The 16,306-nt window shown below is 46.4% G+C and overlaps 1 long non-coding RNA gene across 1 annotated transcript; it reads right to left on the reverse strand.

Annotated features, from left to right (window-relative positions):
- Positions 1 to 1,762: 1,762 nt before the first annotated feature.
- Positions 1,763 to 15,699, reverse strand: LOC146188738 (uncharacterized). The gene is made up of 3 exons (XR_014707254.1): positions 15,636 to 15,699; positions 4,479 to 4,583; positions 1,763 to 2,095 (listed from the first exon to the last, which is right to left on the reverse strand). It is a non-coding gene; the product is annotated as an uncharacterized LOC146188738 (long non-coding RNA).
- Positions 15,700 to 16,306: the final 607 nt, after the last annotated feature.

Raw genomic sequence — 16,306 nt, forward strand, 5'->3', positions numbered from 1 at the left:
AACGGTTTGTATCGGTGGCCATTTTATGTTGTCGCCACTTTATTCGGCGAATGGTTCTATGATGACCAAGTATTCGGCTCCTGTGTCCACGAAGGCGGCAATCCTGCTACCTTGGACAAAAATTTTCATGGTAAAATGTTCGCGTTCTCGCATTCTATGTTGGCTTTAGTGTCTGGTCAATTGCGAAACCGAAACCGAAATCAGACAGCCCCAAGTGGGAAGACAAGCCAAGTCTAGGAAGCTTCAAAAACGAAACCACCGAGCGACGCTTGGGGCGTCAGTCGTCTTGTGTGTAACCTGAAATAAACGGATATCGCTTGTACTCTGTAACGAAGTTGTTTAATTTTAACGAACGCGACATGAATATAAACTGATGCCGAACCTCCGAACGTATGCTGCGACCAAACAAAGACGATTGCTAGTACTCCACGGTGGCTAATAGCGAAAAAAAAAAAAGCCAATTTCTATCCCGAAGCCGTCGCCCAGTGCTAACGGTGCTAACAGTGTGCACTTACATGGATTGACACAAAGCGAAGAGAAAAACTCTTCGGTCTCTGGTGAACCGACTTGTTTCCGATATTGACTCCTGCATAAAGAGCCGCAGAGGCAATAAAAAAGAACTGAGTGTTTCGTTGGCAAGACGTAGCGCTCTTTAGACCAACCTGAACGAAGTTAACGCCTCCGTCTTGACGCTGGTTCCAAGGAAAGAAGCTGAGCAGGACTACATAGAATCTATCGAGTGTGACGACAAGGTCGTGGCATACATCGCAAAGCTCCAAGAGGAGATTAAAGGAGTTCAAGAAAAGAGGCAGCTGAAAGTACCATCACCCTTCAACGACGTAGTCACGGCGAACTGGACCTGCCAGGTGAAGCTTCCAAGGTTAGAACTCATAAAATTTGACGGCAAAGTGTCGTGGCAAAAAAATTTTGGGAGCAGTTCGAGCAAATGATCCAAAAAAGGACCGTCTGACCACCTTGGATAAATTAGGATACCTAAACTCTGTGGTAACAGATGCAGCAGCGAGAAGGATCCAGGGTCTGCGACACATCGCAGTGTGTTGATGACGCCATATTGCTGCTCAAAAGACGTTTCGGCAATGCGAACGCCGTCGTGAAAGTGCTCATGCGTGCGCTCGTGGAACTTGAGCCTGTGCGGAGTGCCGAAGACACACGCTCTCTCCGGCGGTATAGGATACTCTCGGATCCGCGGAGAAGGGGACGTACGGAAGACTGCTCTTCCCCTCTCGTGCAGCGCGCGCTGCCGATAGAAATATTGCTGGACTTCCACCGAGTCGTGGCTATAGCTATACTGTACTAAAATACTCTCTAGTGGCGCGAGCGGCGAGGCGCAGGCGAGCCCTTTTCTAACCGACGCCATGAGATGGCGCCACCGCAAATTTTCGCAGTCACAGGAATTCGCGGAATTTTGAAAAGTTCGTCTGTTATCTTGCGTTTTTATCTCGTTTACAAAATAGAATCACACATTTATTCCTTCTGGCTTCTCTCCGCCTGACAGTTACAATGACTAGCCTTTTTAAGGATCAAAACGCGTGTCCAAAAACCACGCCTATAGTAACTAAGCAAAGATGCAACATTCCTACTGTCGCGTCGTCGGCTAAACTTCGTCTTGCAGAGTGATGTTTTGGAGCGAAACGCCATCGCAAAACGACAACCCCTCAGCATGACATGCAGAGCAAATTATCTGTACCTCTATTACAGTTGTTTGAAGGTCAAGACCCGCAAGCAATATCATGTGTGTACCCACAGCCATTTAATACTCACACACTTTCAGAAGTAAAGCGTTTAAGCTAAACTTTATGCCGCATTTCGAGCTCATAAATGGTTTAGTGAAGCTGGTGCGCTTGTAATTATAAGCTATTTACCGCTATACTACAGTAGCGACAGCGCACTGCATAGTGTTACACGCAGTCCACTTACTATGGATAGACTTATAAAGCCCCGTTGCCCATTTGCCTGGCGTTGCCACTCTGACTGAAACGACAGAAAAGAATTCTTGTCGACTAATGCAGAGTTGGGACGCAGGGCTATAGCTGGGAATCGTGATTTTATTACTTGTATAACACCACGAATGGTCCTGCAAGAGAAATATTACAATGATATGCACGTACAGTTAAGAACCATTCAATGTGTTACGCCAATACAACATTAAAATGCAAAGTGGAAGTGGTTTAATTATGGTTCAACCGAGGTAGATGAGCGAGAGTTCCGTATAGCGTTTGTTTTTGGATTCTACTTGCTGAGACCTTTTAAACGATATGAGTTGCTCGTAGTATTATTTTTTATTTTTTAGTTACAATTAACTAACGACACTTAATTAGGACCTGCAATCAGCGTAATTCAATTGTAATCGATATAAGCTATCCATCGATAAAGTTCAATAACGTATCACAAGTAACTTTTTATTGGCAACTAATTAAGACATTGTTTGCCCGCAGCAGAAGCTATCCAACATATATGACGATGTTGGGGCATAAAGTTAAGTACTTATTCCTAATTAACGAATAAAAGTATTTGAATTAGGCCTGCACTAATACAATGATATGGCTTGATTACATAGGAGAAAGTTCCGTTTTATTCACAATTACTAATTAACAGAAAATAATTATAACCTACAATCTGTCCAGTGCAGTTGTACTTGACACGAGCTATTAAAAACTATATGACGATGCTGTAGCAAGTTGAATTTTTATTCACAGTTCTGTAATTATTGCTAATTTTTATTGCCTGCAATTAGTCCAGTGCAGTTACACAAGTCCGGCAACATTTGTCTATATTTATCATTCGTCATTGATATCTTGCAAATACAAGCTGCTTCGGCATCCTGCAGTACAGCTGCAGCGTCACTAACAAAGACAACTGTTTTTTCTGTGCATATCACTCAGCCTTGCCTCCGACAGGCTTTAAAACCACAGCTCGCGCATGCGTATTCACGAGCCTTGTTTGCATTTTCAAAAAAGACGTAGCAATAATAGCCGAAACGTTTGTCCTCGATGCGGCACCAGCTCGGCGAATGCCACGGAGCACCTGAAGCGAGAATGGCGATTATTCTGTAGCAGCCAGCTATCTCAGCTCTTGATGTTCGTTGTCAGCATTGTTCACGTCCTGACACGGCTCCTTGCTTCGCGGTGGAATTGTTTCACAAGCAGATCTTTTCCTTTCGTTCCTCCGTTTAAGTGTTTTAACAGAGAGCTGGGTTGGACGCCCCGGAAGCAGCGTCGTTATTGCACCGGGCGCTAACGACTTCAACGCCGTCGATTACATGAACGTAGTCGCGCAATATGCGGTGTGCTTCAAAACGGTGCTCACGCACTGCTGATAGTTCTACGAGGCTCTTATCGTCCCTTCGCATGTTTCGCGTAGTTCCGCTCAAACTTTCCTCCCAACTCGTCGTCTCTTGGTGTGGAAAAAACGATGCTTTTGGCGCGCCCGGACCCGGGTAGCCGGTGCGGCAGCCTGAAGCAAAACAGTGGGAATCAGCTCTTTTCGCCACAGCTTCGTTACATTTCCCTGTCACTGGTGCTACATAGTTCCTGCTCACTGCTATCACTATTTAACAGCAATATACGAATGCTAAAGTGCAATTAATTGCGTTACAGCGTGCTGCCAACGCGCGCGCCGGAGGCTAGAAGAAGGCGCAGCGGCGCCCCTGCCGGCCGTCAGTGTCAACTCGCTTCACCCCAGCACGGCCGGTCTCGAGGGAGAGAGCGCTTCTCTTCTCTTACGGCCTCTCCAATGGGATCTGTTTCCGCCGCCCGCCGCGCCTCGGTGGGGTCGCCACCGCCCCACTGCTGCTCCTCCGCTACAGCCGTTCACGCGCAAGGGAAACGCGCGCGCGCTTTTAACTTCGCCCGCATCAGTTGCAAACGGCAGGTCCTGATATTTCGCCCCTTATGGTTTATACAAAGTCCGTCATCAACATCGAACATTTATCGTGTACGAGGAATAAAATAGCCAACAATCCGCTCACGCGCGCGCTCCTTCGTCAGTGCGGCCGTGCACGGTCGAATGAAGCTTTGGGTACACTTCAACATTTTTTACCCCTAAGTTTTGTACAAAACTTAATTTACCAGGCTATGCAATCTGCCTTTGAATGTTTTAATCAGGTGTAGCGCGACCTGACGTGATTGCATGGTGAACTGTTGGGTGGAGATTCTGTAAACCGCTATCGTTTTCGTTCAAATCCGAAGAGGCACTGGCAAAAATTCATGGCGCTTCTCAGATTCAGAGTAAAGAATAAAAATTTACTCTATAGTAAAAATTTCACTTGTCTAGTGGCGTGAGTTGTTCTAGCTTCGTTCAAAACATATCAGTCAGTTGAATGACCGAAGATGTATATGTAGTCTCGCGACTACTTTTAATCGAGGAAATGGGCATAAACAGTTAAGCAGAATCGAAAAGAGCGGCAAACAATAAAAAAAAATTGTCCTTCAAAGTTACGCATTGCACTATATACTCACCAATTCATCAAAATGCGACCTGCGTCTAGAAAATTCAGGCTCAAAATCTTCCTGCACGGCTTGTGCACATAAGGAGTTGGCCTCTCGGTCTTCTCCGTCACTTTCCTGGTATAATTAATTGAGAAGAATTCAGAGAAATTTTTCAAATATCAAAGAAGCGGACCTAATAACATAGCTGTTGTCAATATCTTTCGGAAAACTCAGTGTTGAGTTCTGAAATGCTGACTTCGAGTACATTTGTGTGTAGTATGTGCACGGCAGCTTTTTCGAAAAAGAAAAAAAAAAGCTTGTCCAATAGGGCAACAAGCTCTGGTTTCGGATAATGCAGTCCACTAGAATATTGTCCTCGTATAGAAGAGTGTACTACATGGGGCTGCTTCTTTCGCTATATATAGTTTCAAGAAGAATAGCGCAAGCGTCACACCCGAAGTTGATTAACTAAACGATATATCCAGCGACGTAAGGTGAACCGGAATATGTGACAGTGGGAAATGGGATGGTAGGAGATGCCATCACTTCCTTCAGTGCCTTGATTTTGCTCTCATATGAAACGTCCGTCTTGGCAATGTAGTCATGTGCCGCTAGCTGTTACGGCCCTCGCATCTAGCATATGTCATTCCCTTCCGCACATTAACCTTACTTTCCCGAAGAGAGCCTCAATGGGTCGCTATATAGGGCTTGAAATAAGTCTTCACTGAGAGTGTCCTTCTTTAACGCTTTAGAAGTTTCTTGCATACTTTCGATATAGCAGGTGAACTCATTTGTAAGTCACTGCATCGAGTATCACCTTCATCATTTATTGGCCTCTTTTTACCACTTCGCGCACAAGTGGTGTCATGAATATCAAACCATTTTTATTGCTTTCATAACAAGCTTAATATCATGTAAAAATTTCATTAAAACAATGTTTATTAGCAAAATTAAAATAATGTCTATAATACCACACATTGGCTAATATATGAATTGTAATAACATTTAAAACTCAACCCTACAACGTTTACTTTGACTGTTATACTAATACTTTATATCATGCAAGCATTTTGCAATTTACATTACATTTTTATGAAATTATTTTAATCTTCGGTGTTACATGAATGGTTTCTCATCTAGCGCTAAAGACGGTTTTGCTGTAACAGACGAGTTGCTGTCATGTTAGCCTTGAAGAAGCTTCGATGTGATCACTTCCCATTCAGTTTTTTTTTGTTTGTTCCTATTCTTGTACAGGGTTTGGAAAAATTCGGATTAAAATGAACAAAAGTAGCTGCCATGCCGCAATGTATGGCATGCTTGTCGAACGTTGCTGAACGACAGTGTTTTTTATATTCGTTCACGTGTGTAGTACGTTGACGACATGCCGCTGCAGCATCTACCTTCCGTGTTCTTTAATTTCGGGGCTGAATTCACCATGAAACTCGCGAGCGACGGCGCGAAACCAGGCGAAAGCCACCCGCCGCCGCTGAAGCAGACGCGGAGCGGACAGTGAGCGGGTCGCGCCCCTTGCGGTGGCGGAGAGCACAACTCAAGAAGAAAAGTTCCCATTGTTCCCACGGCAATTGAGAAGGCCGTAAGCTTTCCCCCGAGACCGGCCGTGACCCCAGCTGGCCTCAGCCGCCGCCGGTCGCGCCACTAGAAAGTATTCTAGTTCACTACAGTCGTGGCGAAGGAGGAGGCCTCGCACGGCATAACACGAAGCCCGGCAGGAGGAGGAATTCCGCTGCGGGATGATGACGCACCGGTAGAGCTAACAGAAAAAGAAACAGCCACGAGGGCTCGATATCGTTACTTTCGAAGCTAGTTGACTTTCTGAGGATTGAAGTACAAAGCCGTGAAAACCTTGTTGCGCAGCAAGGTGTGAGTAGAAAATAGGGGACCGCAGCTTCGCAGGGGGGCGCTGCAAGCGCCAGTGAAAAGCGCCCTCTTCGGCGGCGTCCCGATAATTGACCGGGCCGGCCGGTTCCCCTCCCATTGAACAGCTGCGCGAGTGGCTCTTGAAAGGGGTCAGTTCTGCACGTGCTGGGCTGCTGCAGATCTGTTTATGCAGTCGCGTGCTTGCTCATGGGTGCGTTAGCGCTTACGCATGCGCATTCTTCAGAGAATTAGGAAAATCTTTCAGCGCAATCGCGAAAAAACAACAACTTGTGGATAATGTCCTCTCCGTGAGGCATATTGAGGAAAACGCATTTATGTTAACGGCGCTTTTAGTGCCGCAAGTAATTAAGTGGCAAAACAGTTTACAACGTGGAAAGTAAATCTATTTTTTACATAGTCATGTTGACAATGCAAAATTTTATTCGATGGCTCAGTGTGGTGCACGGAACATCGCTGACTTAATAGGTAGGATTTGGTATTTTTTGTGCTAATAGTAATGAAAATTACCGTTATTTTAACGCAAATTAAGAGTCCTGAAGGCGATATGCGAAGCTGAAGAGAAAGACGAGGCCATTCACCGAATATGTTTACCAACTGCTCGCTTATGGTTAAAAGAAAAAATGTCGTAAGCTTGATTAATAAGTGCCATAGAGAAAAGCGGTTGCTTATTTATTTCATGCTATCACAGCGCACGCGTACCCTCAAGACAACCTATCTGCAGAGCCATCGATCATAAGCGAATGCTCACTGATGTGGATGACAAACGTTTTGACTTCAAAATTCTCTTTTCGAAACTGCAATCGGCCGCGTGAACATTCGTAAGTAAATAACAATAATGGAGAAATGCTTGACTAAATGCTACGATTCCGTGCAAAAGTGTGGTAAATAAATGTTTCTGCAATAAATACTAAATAAATAAATAAATGTCATACTTTTTCAATTGGATAGAAGTCTGGTCTAGTTGGAGGCCGTTCATGGCAACAAATTATGGGCGCGTCTCCTCTTTCTCTGTACTCGCAAACTGTGCGACAAGGAAGTTTCATCGCGAAAATTTTTTTACCATTCATGGCTATGCTCTCCAAAGCAGCAGTTTACAAGCAGTGGCAAATGCACTTGCACGGCTAGCATTCTGTGTCACTGCAAGCATGGTGCTGTTGTGTGATTTTAATAAAAAGAACTAAGAGGGGCCATTCCGCACCCCTGGACACAATAACCTTTTTTTCCCTCTGAACGCCTTGGAATGCCGGCCAGACTCGCAGCGACCAGCAACATCTATTTTGTACACCTGCGAGTGAGACGGCGCGTGCATACAATGAAGGAGAGGGTGCCAACGGCGCGAGCAGCGCGCGTACCAGTCGGGACGTGGGTGGTTCAATGCGCTCCCCCGACGGCGTCCCCGACCAGTCGTTCAGAAATGACCGCCAGAGGAGGAGGCGGCGCTGGTGTAGTGGGAGCAAACTTCAGGTGCGCTCCCCTATACCAGGTGTCAAAACTGAAGATGTTAAACACAACAGAGAATAAGAAGAAGAGCGCTGGAACGAAATTTAAATCCTCAGAAGTTCTATTGCTCCAAACAGCAAAACCAAATTGTTGTTTATTTTCCAAGGAGAGTAATCATGAAATTGCCGCTTGCCGTGCTAGCATTCCATTAGAAGAAAAGAAGAAAATGCTACGATAAGAAAACGTTGCTTTTGCTACATGAAACCGGATCACCGTGCTAACATGTGCATAAGCAACATTAGATGCACAATTTGTACGGGACGACATGCAACAACGATTTGCGATCCAGAATTCACCCATCCTACATCGGAAGAACCTAAAAAACGGGAAGTACTGCTACAAACAGGAACGATATTGTGTGCTGGCGAGCGTAAAGCTGTCTACTCACGCACTCTTCGACGGCGTAAGCCAACGGCCATTCATTACTGAGCAAACTTCTGTAAAACTCGGTTGTAAAATTCTTGGAAAAGAAACGTTGCAAGTTGGTGTGTTCGGCGGACACCAGTCAGAACGAGGTTTTAACATAGTGCTGGTGTCGTTAATCGCGCAAAACCAGAAGAGTTTTCAGATCGAAGTTCTTCAGAAAAACATAATCTGTGAGGAAAGGATCCCTATTCCTGATCTCACAATTGCAGAATTACTTGGACCCCTGATTGCCGCTGACACGACCTGTGATACCGAAAGAGGTGACATAGACCTCCTTATCGGATCAGAACACTTTTGTGGACTTGTAACGAGAAGAAGCAAGAAGCTCAACGGGAAACTGCGAGCAGTGGAAACACTCTTTGGGTGGTGAATTCAGGGCCCGGAAGGGTACGAGACTTGTGGCTCAAAATGCATGCAAACCAGTGCTCTTCGCGCCTCACTTGCGAGAAACTGCAAACTGCTTGGAACGACTCTGGACTCTCGAGTCGATCGGAGTCACGGACGCAAAAGGCTGCGCGGAGCACAAGCTACTCGATCATTTCGAAGAGAATATCAGGCGCAGTGGCTCCAGATACAAGGTAACTTTTCCAAGGAAGGAGAATATAGATTATGAGACAACGAGGAAGTCGCCGCAAAATGCCTGTCTCAACTGCCAAACCGTCTTAGAAACTCTCCTCATCTCTTGGAGGAGTATGACGTTGTCATCATGACACTATTGTACTGCAGACATATCTGAACCAGTAGTACAAACGAAGAAGAATGAAAGTTGATCTACTACATGCCCCATCAGCCAGTCTTCAAAGAAACGAGCAATACAACGAGATTGCGAGTGCTTTTTGATGTTTCATCACATGGACAAAGGTCAAAATCCTTGAAACAAAATCTCGAAAGCAGTCTGAATTTAACAGCCGACCTTGTAGTACTGCTACTAAATTTCAGAAGCCACAGAATACCTTTGGTAGCCGGAATTGTAAATGCATTGTTGCAAATCGAGATCAGAAAAAACGACTATTATGCATTGTGCTTTCTGTGGAACCGGATGCAAATGGACCAACAGGCGAAGTCCAGAATTGGCGAATGAAGCGAATCTCCTATGGGGCCACCGCAAGTTCTTCCTTGTTGACAGCGACTCCCCAGAGTCGTTTGAAAAGTATGGAATGAGACTATCTGGATACTGCTTCGTTACTGGCGCACTGCTTGTATGTGGATGAGCTTTAACGGGAGCAGAAATGAAAATGAAGCGCTGCAGATCTATGAAGAAGCTAGGACAATATTCAGCGCGGCATCTATGACACCATCCAACAGCCCAACATTGAATGAGCGATTTGTGGCAGATGATTGCTGAAAAGACACCTCGGGTACTTCCCAGGAGTTCCAGGAGTTCTCAAATTGCTGGGATTGACATGGAACCCAAGCACAGCTAACCCCCACTGGCAAGCGATCTGCCCGAGCCAGGTAGAAGCACAAAAAAGTTCTGTGCTCAAGACTACAGCGAGAAGTAATGACCCACTTGGATGGCTACCTTCATACCCCGTCAGAGCAAAGGATTTATTCCGAGAGCTGCGGCAGGGAAATTTGTAGTGGGATGATATCCTACCAGAGAATCTGAACACTAAGCGGGTGTGAGGAACTAAACGAATTGGAAAGAGTTCAAGTGCAACGCTGCTAAAACTCCGACACTGCCGAGCCTGTCATCAAATTACTCCTACACGTGTTTGCTGACGCCAGCCCCATGGCCTACATTTGCGTAACAGATGCAGATTGGATTACAACTTCGAGAATCCTAATAAGGAAGGCCCGCCGGGGTGGCGCAGTGGTTACGGCGCTCGAGTGATGTTCCCAAGGACGAGGGATCGAATCCCGGCCTCGGCGGCCGCTTTTCGATGGAGGCGAAAAGCAAGGTGCCCGTGTGTTGGCGATGTCAGTGCACGTTAAAGAACCCCAGGTGGTCGAAATTTCCGGAGTCCTCCACTACGGCGTCTCTCATAGCGTGAGTCGCTTTGAGACGTTAAACCCTATAAAACCAAGCCAAACCAATCCTAATAAGCAAGTCAAGGGTCGCCCCGTTTAAACAACTGACTTTTCCGAGACTGGAATTGATGGCGTGTCTAAGACTGAATCAATACATTCTGAAGAGCCTGAAAGAGCCTCCACAGGCGACGTATTTCTGGACTGACTCGATGATAGCACTGCACTGGATTGTGAGACAACCATCGGAATAGGAACAATTTGTGAAGAATCGCGATATGGAAATTCAGCGTTTTACCGATACCTCAGCGTGGAGGAATTACCCTATGTTAGAGAATCTGACGGATATCATGACTACAGGAATTGTAGCTGATCAGCTTTTTGAGATCTCCACCTAGGGGTGAAAGAATGCATTGCATGAAGGAAATGGAAAACGCTTGGCCACAGACCTCGTGTCTTCCAAGAAACATTCCGACAATGGAGGAAGAAAGACGAAGCGTAGAAGTCCTCAAAACGACAAGTTCTACAGAAGTTTCCACGCTGTTGGACACAGCTCGATACAGCAGCTTCACACGACTTTTCCTAGTGACTGCATGGGTACTCCGATACATCTGAGCAGTAACAAGGGTCCACTGACGGCGGTTGAACTAAATGATGCCGAAAAATACTGGATACAGCAAACACAGTGAGAGGACCTGAAAAGAGAACATGAGTGCGCGAAAAAAGGAGAACTCGTTCTTGCCGATTCGCCTCTGAAAGACACTGTTTACTGAAAACGATGGTATCATGCGCACAAGCGGCAGACTTCAACAGAGCAGCAAGCCGTACAACGAACGCCATTCAGTTGTACTGTCAAGCCGACATCGACTGGCAGAACTGCTCGTGCGTCAAGCACATCAGCAAGTGCTTCACGTTGTAGCAAGAGATTCCATGGTACAGTTCCGATAGATGTATCATGTTGTGATGTGAGCCCGTCAGCTACCAAAAAGAATCATCAAAGGATCCATAACCTTTCAACGGTACAATGCGCGTCCAGTCACTGAAGTGACAGCACCGCTTCCAAGCGATTGAGTGACCGAGGCCCAACTCTTTGAGGTAACAGGAGTTGACTTCGCGGGACCACTTCTGGTGAAAGAAGGAACATCGCTTTACAAGTGCTACATCAAACTATTTGCCTGTGCTGTAACAAGAGTGGTGCAATTAGAGCTTGCAAATTACATGTAGAAATCAAGCAAAGGATCAAGCAGGTTTTCGGAAAAGGTACTCTACTATCGATCCTATTCATACCATCAATCAGGTGATAGAAGAATGCTCGGAATATAACCAGCCCTTATACATAGCATTCATTGATTACGAAAAAGCATGTGACTCAGTTGAAACCTCGGCAGTGATGCAGGCATTGCGAAATCAGGGGGTAGACGAGCCGTACGTGAACATGCTGGAAGATATATATAGTGGTTGCACAGCAACCATAGTTCTGCATAAAGAAAGTCATAAACTTTCCATAAAGAAAGGTGTTAGGCAAGGAGACACAATCTCCCCAGTACTATTCATTGTTTGCTTAGAGGAAGTATTCAGAGACTTGGATTAGGAGGAGTTAGGGATAAGGGTAGATGGAGAATAGTAATCTGCGATTTGCTGATGACATTGCCTTGCTAAGCAACTCGGGGGGTGAACTGCAAATAATGATTGATCACCTAGACAGGAAAAGTAGAAAGGTAGGTGTAAGGCCGCGGTGGCCTTTTCCTTAATGTTTCGGCGCGCGCGCCGCAGAAAACAGCGATGGAACGTTCTCCAAGCTACGAGAAAGCGACGCGACAGATTACGTCATCTCGGCCACCGCGCTGCGCCTCCTCGCCCTCGTCGTCATGCGAGGAGTCACGCCTGCATTCCCCCACACGGTCCCAGACCTCCTCCTCGCTTCGCGCGGGATGGCTGCGCGTGCTGACCAAGTTCGAGAAAATTCGAGGCCTCTCCAGAAGGCCAAGGGGGGGGAGGCATAGCTTTGGCAGCGCTAAGCTGTTTTCCGTTCCTCCTCCGCGCCTAGAAAGTTCGGCGCTGGCTATTTAAGAGCGCGCCGAGCAGCCATCGACGGTTCTGGTTCTGATTCAATTCTCACTCGGTGAAGACAGCGTTGCAGGCAGGTCCCGACTGAGAAGTCGTAAAAAGAGTGATGCGCTCAGTTTGATGTTAGTTTTTAGTTCAGTTTCTTTGGCAAAGTGTGTCGCCTCTCTGTCTCGTGTGAACAAGTTTTCTGTACTCTGTGCTTCGTGTTCTTGTTATATAAAGTTAATGTTCGTTTTGTTACTACAAGTTCGTTGGTCTTCGTCTCAGTGTGGTTGTGTGTGAACTGCACGTCGCCTGCCGAATCGAGGAGCACCTTGGATAGGTGTGGAAGATTTAGAGAAGAACGAGAAGAACCTTTGACGTTTTACTGTAGGCTTGAAAATCAATATGCAGAAGACTAAGGGTAATGTTCAACAGCCTCGGGAAGTAAGAGCAGTTTACGTTAGGTAGCGAAGTACTGGAAGTAGTAGGCGATTATGTCTACTTAGGACAAGTTGTAACCGCAGATCCGGACCATGAAAAGGAAATATCAAGAAGAATAAGATTGGGATGGAGCGCATTTGGCAAGCACTCGCAGATTATGACTAGCAGCTTACCGGTATCGCTCAAGAGGAAATTATACAACAGTTGTATCTCACCTGTACTCACCTATGGGGCTGAAACGTGGAGGCTAACCAAGAGAGTTCTACTTAAGTTGACGACAACCAAAAGGGCTATGGAACGAAAAATGGTAGGGGTAACATTAAGAGATAGGAAGCGTGCAGAGTGGGTCAGAGAAATAACTCAAGTTACCGACATTCTAGTGGAAATTAAGAAAAAGAAATGGGCATGGGCGGGACATGTAGTGCAAAGAGAGGATAACCGATGGTCGCTTAGGGTAACAAACTGGATTCCCAGGGAAGGAAAGCGTAGCAGGGGGCGGCAGAAAGTTAGGTGGGTGGATGAGGTTAAGAAGTTCGCAGGGGTCAAGTGGATGCAACTAGCACAGGACCGGGTTAAGTGGAGCAATATGGGAGAGGCCTTTGCCTTGCAGGGGGTATAGTCAGGCTGATGATGAAAGTATACGTCCGCAGGGTCATGTCTAATGACCCTCAGACGTTTCATCTCAAGAAGAGGTGTACCTCGGCTTATTTACATTGACAACGCTCTTTCTTTCAAGAAGGCCAACAGAGGTCTTCTATACCTATAGAACTTTATACAAAAAACCAGAAGTTCCTGACTACGTCGCAAAAGCACGAATCGAATGGAAGTTCATTATGAAGCGCGCCTCATGGTGGGGTGGCGTTTATGAGCGATTCGTCAGATCGGCCAAACTTGCGCTCAAGGAGGTGATCGGATCCAAGTTTCTGACATTCGACAAGCTAACCACTGTACAGGCAGAAATTGAAGCCATCCCAAATTCCAGACCTTTGACTTACGTCTACGATGAACGCGGAGAACCGAAACCTCTATGCCCTCCCTTCTTCTTGACTGGAAGACGCCTCCCATCGCTGCCTAGCGTGAAGAAAAAGGTCAACACATCAGTTAACAGACTATTGGTCCGACGCCAGCAGACTACTGAAGCCTTCTGGCGCAGATGGACAAGACATTACCTCGAAGAACTGCGAAATGCGAAAAAGCAGTGGGAACGTCAAGGCAAAACACTCAAGGAAGATGACTTGATACCTCTTCGTGATAGTCTGCAGCCACGGCGACAATGGAGGATCGCAAGAATAGAGAAGCTTTTTCCGGGAAGGGACAGAAAGGTGAGATCCTGCCTGCTGAAGCTACCAGGAGGATCAACTCTGGAGCGACCAATCCAATTCCTGTACCTTTGAGATCAAGTAAACAAAGAAAAATGACCTGATCCATTTTCAGGGTGAGGGGGGAATGTGTTGAGCAACCGAAACTGAAACCAGACAGCCCCAAGTAGGAAGACAAGCCTTGTCTAGCAAGCTTCAAGAACGAAGCCATCGGCGTCAGTCGTCTTGTGTCACCTGAAATAAACGGATGTCGTTCGTACTCTGTAACGAAGTTGTCTAATTTTAACGAACTCGACATGGTCACTGCTTGTGTACTGATGTCTCGGCGTTGGTACGTTGCGGTAATTTTGTTAGGCGGTGGAGCCGGTTTCAAGTCTGGCAACGTTATCGTTGAGGACGTATCGTATATGGATCGTCCGTGTAACGGCTGCGGCGTCCTCAATCAGCGTCAGTGGCGGAGGATAATCGTGTTTTCGCCGGAGAGCAGCCCACCTTCAATGGTTGCTCATTTTAGGTTCATTTCCAGTGCCTAAGGGAATTTCCTCGCTCGTATATAGCGCACGACGACGCAAAGTCTGTACAAAATGGACATGGGGAGTGGGACTGACGGATTGATGATCCATTACCTTACCTGTGCAGGAACTCGTCGATTTCTTCTGGTATGTCGCCGGGCCGCGATTATAGGGCGTGGGATACTATACCGTTAAAGCTGATTCGCCTATACAGGCAGTGGCGTTGGCCACGCTCACCGAATTGTAAACACAGTGGGTTATAGTTTGAAGTCATCCACTCATCTTATATTCTGGCGCTGAAGCACCGGTCGTAGGCTTGGCGGGTGAGGCCCAAAGGGCGGCGTTCCGGAGTAGGTTTTTCGCTTTGAAGGGGGTGGGGTGGGGGGGGGGGGGGGTTGCTTGGACAGACGAATTGAACACAGGACGTCAGTTTAGCCCACAGAAGTTTATCGCTGTGGATTTGTGTGACAGAGTCATAGCTTGAAGAACGCCCAATGCTGGTTTAACTGCATGGATGGCCTCCGTAAGCGTCGCCACAAGAGGCTGTTTTAATTATGTTAAGAGCCTGTCCAAATCTTCGCTGACATCAGGGATAAGTTCCCCCAGGTTATCTCCAATTAAGTGCAGCGTCTTAATGGCTTGCATAGAGTAGTTGAAAAGGCCGGCTGTGCTGTCGAATCCGGGCGTCCAAGTGCTTCGCGAGGCTGGCTGCGCCACGCCCCGGATCGTGAAACGCACATCATAATTTTCCTCGTCTGTCATGAGGATGATGGTAGCGATGACAATGATGCTTCACTTAGTGATAAGGATAATGATGACAGTAGAAACAATGATAATGCGAGCAAACGTGATGCACCGTGTGCAGCGGCAGCCCCGGCTTTCGCATTTCTCTATTGCAGATTCTGCAGTGCTCTCGGAATATTTTTCCTAATATGCTAATACCCATTGAAATGAGAATGCAGGCACAGTCACTCTCCGGAGGTTTAGATTCATTCACAGCCCCGCGGAATTGATGTCATTTTAGCTGAGTTGCTCAAAAACCTTAATGATGAAGCTGTAAAAGTTATGCTTACCTTATGTCAGCAACGTTGGAAAACCCTGCAGTGGACACAGGATTGGAGGTGGTCGGTTTACATCCCTGTTCAAAAGAAAGGTAGGGCTAAAAATTTTTTTAACTACCGCACGATCGCACTTATTTCGCATGCTAGCAAGGTGATGCTGAAAATCCTCCAATCCAGTCTCCTGCAGTAGGCAGATCGGGAGGTATCAGACGTGCAAGCTGGTTTTTGCAAGCAGACGTGCAAGCTGGCAATATAGTGTTAGAGAAACTGGCCACCTTGTATACGCAGTGCCTGGTGTCATCGACGGTACCGGAACAATGGAAGAATGCAAACCTTATCCTAATTCATAAGAAAGGGGACGCTAAGGACCTTAAAAAATACAGACCAATCAGCTTACTGTTTGTTACGTATAAGGTATTTACTAAGGTAATCGCTAATAGAATCAGGGCAACCTTAGACTGCAATCAAGCAAAGGATCAAGCAGGTTTTCGGAAATGGTACTCTACTATCGATCATATCCATACCATCAACCAGGTGATAGAAAAATGCTCGGAATATCATCATCATCATCATCATCATCATCATCATCATCATCATCATCATCATCATCATCATCATCATCAGCCTGACTATGCCCACTGCAGGGCGAAGGCCCCTCCCATATTTCTCCACTTAACCCGGTT

This window comes from Amblyomma maculatum, chromosome 5 (assembly GCF_055883805.1).
Source record: "Amblyomma maculatum isolate TAMU_Amacu chromosome 5, ASM5588380v1, whole genome shotgun sequence".
Lineage (NCBI taxonomy): Eukaryota > Metazoa > Arthropoda > Arachnida > Ixodida > Ixodidae > Amblyomma > Amblyomma maculatum.